The following is a 5538-nucleotide window of genomic DNA, read 5'->3' as shown; positions in this document are numbered from 1 at the left end:
ATATATATATATTAGATGTGGGAAAAAGTTTTTCCCGTTAGATAGCATTAAAAAAACCATGAACGCGCGCGTGTGTGTGTGTATTTAATAATTCCCAAAAACATAAACAGTTTAATTTCTTTATTTTTTTAACTACAACAGATGTATATTATATAAACTTGTGAAATATTGAAAAATAAATATTTAAAATATTGAAAATTTGTTCATTACAGTATTAAAAATTAATAATAGTACCCCAATGTAGGTGTAAAGAATGACTCACTATTTCATTCATTGTATTTATAATTTTTTTACATTAATTTAACATGTATCTCAGAAGAAGAATTCATCGAGTTTTTTGATACTAATTTTTTTGATAATTTTTTTGAAGTAAAAAATATACGTTTCGGCGTTTATCAACATGCTTTGTCTTCGAGTTAAGAGTTTTTAAAAATTTGAACGACCGCTCCGACGAATCAAGTTTGCATTTGAGATTCGCAAATTTTTCTTTTTCCTTAAAATATGTGTTGTTTATATCTTTCAAATAACGAGAATATCGATATGATAATACTTTCTAAAAAACAATATTAAAACATTCTTAAATGATTAAAAAATTAATTTCACAAAAACTATTATCGGCACGTTTCCGAAACAAAGTCTCGAAATGCTCTATCTATTGCAAAGAAACGTTTTTTTTTGCTAAAAAGCGCAAAATAAACAAGATAATTGATTAAAAAAAAAAAGAAATTATTCCTGACGAAATTCGAACTTGCGTTTTTTGATTTATGAATTGATTTACGAATACTTATATTTTGGATCACTCAAATTGATTGAAGTATTTTGTAACGGCTCTTAAACGCGGAGGTGGACAAACGATAATTTAGCGCTTTACATACACAAACAATACTAAGTTTATGATTAAAGGTTTAAAAAAAAGATTTATATCGATCAAATGCAAATATACAAACGCTGAATGAAAACTCGGATTGGTAAACAAAGCAATAATAATTGCATAATTGTATCTAGTAGTAGTAGGTGTTCTATCTTGCAAGAGATAGTATTGTTGCAATATGTTAGATAAGGGCATGTGTTTGAGATAGAACGATAATATAAGAAATGAACTAAAGATATCACTATTATTGATTTTTTTTTATTTGGAATTTAAAAAATCTGTATTACTGACATCGATCAAGTTCGGCGGTCATTCTAGCATTCTCTTAACGAGATACGATTAAAAAATTAAAATGCTTCTATCTAAAAATTACACAGAATATTATTTAAAATGAAACTACTCAATAAGAAATGATAAATGAATTGACATCGATTCAACATCGATTTCATTTTTATTTCTCACTGGATAATATTATATTAAAATTTCAAACCGATCGACTGTGTAATTTAGAAAAAAAAGAGCTAAAGTTAGAATTTTATGCATACATATGACATGTATTGAATGATTGATATATTACATAATTACTTACTTTTAAAATATTTCGATCCACATATAAAACATATAAATAGTTAGAACAAATCTTTTTTTATCCTTGCAAGAATTTTAACTTTATTCACGTGTAATTTATTTGTATATATTGTATAAGCAAGAAGCTTGAAAGCATGCCTATTTGAGCATCTAAAGAAATATACGCGAAAAACTTGGCAACGCTGTTAACTTATATTAGATTGCGGCTTGTTTCATGTTGTTTCTGTGATACATGATGATTGAATATATATATGCTCGCTTATTATGCCTATTGTTTTTAACTGTAAAACACGTATATGAAAATAATATTTTAATCTCAACTGTCAGTTATTAATGGCACTAGTCAATTACTAGTGTGCAACTCGAGTAGGAATACCAATTTCATTTTCAGAGTATAACATTGCCAAGTTATCGATAATCATTGAACATAACACTTTAAATTATTTGCATTTTCTAATAAATAGAATATTAATATTATGATTCATAATTATATATAAAAACTAGCAATCAATGTTATCATTTAATTTTAATAAATCATAAATTAGCCTTTCCTATTATTAAAAAATTTTTATATATAATATTATGTTAGTATTATCAATGTAGAATAATAGTGTACCATCCTCACTTACCCTGCAAGTGATCGATCGTACATCCTTAAACAAAAATAAATGACAAAAATTTGTATTATTTTATGTATATATTACAATGAAAACATAAATTCAGTAATTACTACCAGTACTTACTAGTGAATTTATTAAAATTTGAAAGAAGATAAAGAACAGAAATAAACATTTATTATTACTAGTAAATATGTATACTAACTAAATTTAATTAAAACATATGATATATTTTGTAAATTGTAAATCTCTTTAATCAATGATACATTAATTGAATCGCATGCAATATGATATTTTTCATTTAATTGAAATAAAAAACAAGAATAGATCTTTTTTAAGAAATCAGGAGACACGATAGTATCTCGCGCTAAGACACGCGTAGCGATATCAGCGCTAGATCGGCCGTGTATCTTTATGCGAATTGTCGAGATTTTCCAGACCACGATTATGGAACCTCAAACTCATACAACGCCGAAAATTTTCAGAAATATTTCAATTAAAAAGTAAAACATAAAAGTTGCGAAATATGTTTGCAAAATTTCTGAGAGCTCTGGAATAATAAAATGTCCGCGATTGTTGCATATGAAACCTTGTTGAAAGGTTACTAAAATTACAGAAAGAATCTGCAATCTTAAAATGTTACCAAAAAGTTACGGAAATATTGAAATCTTTTGGAAATATTGACCATAATCCTCTCAGAGATCTACTTATTGTAAATAAATTTATTAAGAGTTTTGTGATTTATTTACAGATTACAAATTATATACAAAACTTGTATATTAATAAATAAACTTAAAGTATTTTTAAAAAATGGTATTTAAATTTATTATATTCAAAAGGTTGCAAGTAACTAAAACATTACAATAAATATTATGTAAAATAGTATAAAATAGTATTTTCATTGTATGATTTTATTTAGTATTTGCATTCTCATTAATACAATATAATAAATGTAAATATGATTCCTGAAATATACTTAATAAAAATAGTGCATAATATTATATATAAGATACAAGGATAAGCAATAAGTTTTTAGAAAATCTGTCAGAGGGCACTCGCAGTGTCATGTCACATTTTTGACAAGTAGCATCTCTCAGCTGATTACTGTCAAATTTTGAACGGAATTCAAGTGGTTTCATTTCTGTAGACGATTAAAGCGAACAATCGTTGTATTTTTTGCAAAATGGAAAAAAACGAATTTCATGCAGTGATCAAACATCTACATATGAAAGATTTAACGCTGAAAGAAATCAAAACATTATCCAAAGAGTTGGATAATGTTCATAGCACATCTGCACCAGCATTTGCGACTGTATACAATTGGGTAAATGAATTTAAACGTGGTTGTCCACATGTGATGCACTTCGTTCGGGATGTTCAATTGAGGCTGCTACGTCAGAAATCATCGATAAAGTCTACGATTTGTTTTGACTGATCGACAAATGAAAGTGCGCGAGCTTGTTGAGGTCACAGGCATATCACATGGCACAGATTTTAATTTTGCATAAACAATTGAGTATGAAAAAACTATCGGCAAGATGGGTGCCGTGTTTACTCACTATGGATCATAAGCGCGACCGTGTGACGATTTCAAAACAATATTTGGAGATGTTTCAATGTAATCCAGATGAATTTCTATGTCGATTCATTACTGAGCATGGATCCATTACTTTATATCCGAGATGAAAAAACAGTTAAAACAATGGACTTCACCAGAAGCTCCGAAGAAGACGAAGACCATAAAGTCGGCCGGAAAGGCCACAATTTTTTTGGGATGCATGCGATATAATTCATATCGATTACTTTCCGTCGAAGCAAACGATCAATAGCGATTACTATGCAGCCTTATTGGATCGTTTCAACAACATTTTAAAGAAAAAACATCCCCATTTGGTGAAGAAGAAAGTGCTGTTCCATCAAGATAATGTACGGATTCACATGTGCCCGGCACCGATGGCCGAATTCTGCTACGAATTGCTTCGAATGTTTTTCTAAAAAACTTATTGATTTGTTCTCGTAACATTTTATTTGCATAATATAATTTTTATTTGCATAACTTTTTATATTATAATACATAACATTACCTCCGACAAATAATATTCCTACATACTATATATTCATTACCTAACTATAAAAAATAAATTTTTTAATCTGTGTTTGAATAACATTAATTTTCCTTTTATGTATAAAGTTTCGTATTTTTCCTATATTCTATTATTATATATTCTATTATTCAATGTTTTTTGGTACTTTAAGTAAAAGTATGGCCTGTGATAATACCAAATATAGAAAAAAGTTATAGAAAAAAGATATTATTATAGAAAAAAATATAATTTAGTTATAATTTATTAGCTTGAGGATCGAGGTAACAACTTTATAACAATATTTAAAAATATAACAAGGTTCTCAATTCGAATAAATTGATAAATAAATAAGAAAGGACCACGAGTCAAACTGAATGTTAAATGCTATATATTAAATCTCATATTATAGTATATATATAAAAACAAACGTTTCAACTTCTATCAAATCATTCTCAATGTTTAAATATCGCCTAAAACATTAAATTACTAAATACAATTTTTGATATAGATGATAAAATAATATAACAATCCCTAATTGCATTAATTTTTGTCTTACGCGTTTTATATATCAATTTTTCTTGTGTGATAGGATGGATCGGTGGCCAGTAATTCAATTCAATGGTCAATACTTGTAAAATAATGTGCAGATTTCTAACTATGTGAATTAAATCTTACGCGAGCGTGGGAAGAAATAGCTTATAAATTGATACGTGCGTTTATATTAATTTTAATAATACAATTGGATATAAAACCATGTAACAATAACGAATCTAAAATTCTAGTTAAATTATAAATCATAAAAAATTATGAAACAATTGGATTAATATCTGAACAATTACAAATTTGAAGTTCTACTTTAATTGATAATAAATGAAACAAATAAACCTAAATATCTGAATAGGCCGTGATTATGTAAAATTATATGTATTTTTGTAACAATTGTGTAATTTAATCTTTTTTGGCAGTTTTACTGATGAAAACTTGAAGAATTCGTTTAACCATGTACTTATAATGTTACAACATTTAATATGTAAAGAACAGAGGAGAAAATAAATGAAATGAAAAGAGACAGCACGGAGAATTCTCAGGGAATTCCCCAGAAGATTACAAATTTTTATAAGCTTTCATTTAAGCTTCAAAAGAACTTGAAGAACGGAGCTCCTCGGGAACTTCTATGTCCACTTTTATCAGTTCTCTAGCTTCATTTTGATTCGCATTTTGTTAGTTTCTTAGAAGCTCAACAAAATGAACTCCTTAGGAACTTATTTAGTCAAATTTTATAAGTTCCCCTAGAGTTCAGCAAAATGAACTTCCTGGGAACTTAAATGGAGCTTTGTGCTGTGTAGGGGAAAAAAGATTGGTAGTGGTAGGAAAGGGA

Source organism: Atta colombica, unplaced genomic scaffold (genome assembly GCF_001594045.1).
Source record: "Atta colombica isolate Treedump-2 unplaced genomic scaffold, Acol1.0 scaffold98, whole genome shotgun sequence".
In the NCBI taxonomy this organism is placed as follows: Eukaryota; Metazoa; Arthropoda; class Insecta; order Hymenoptera; family Formicidae; genus Atta; species Atta colombica.
Note: the sequence above shows the minus strand (reverse complement) of the source record.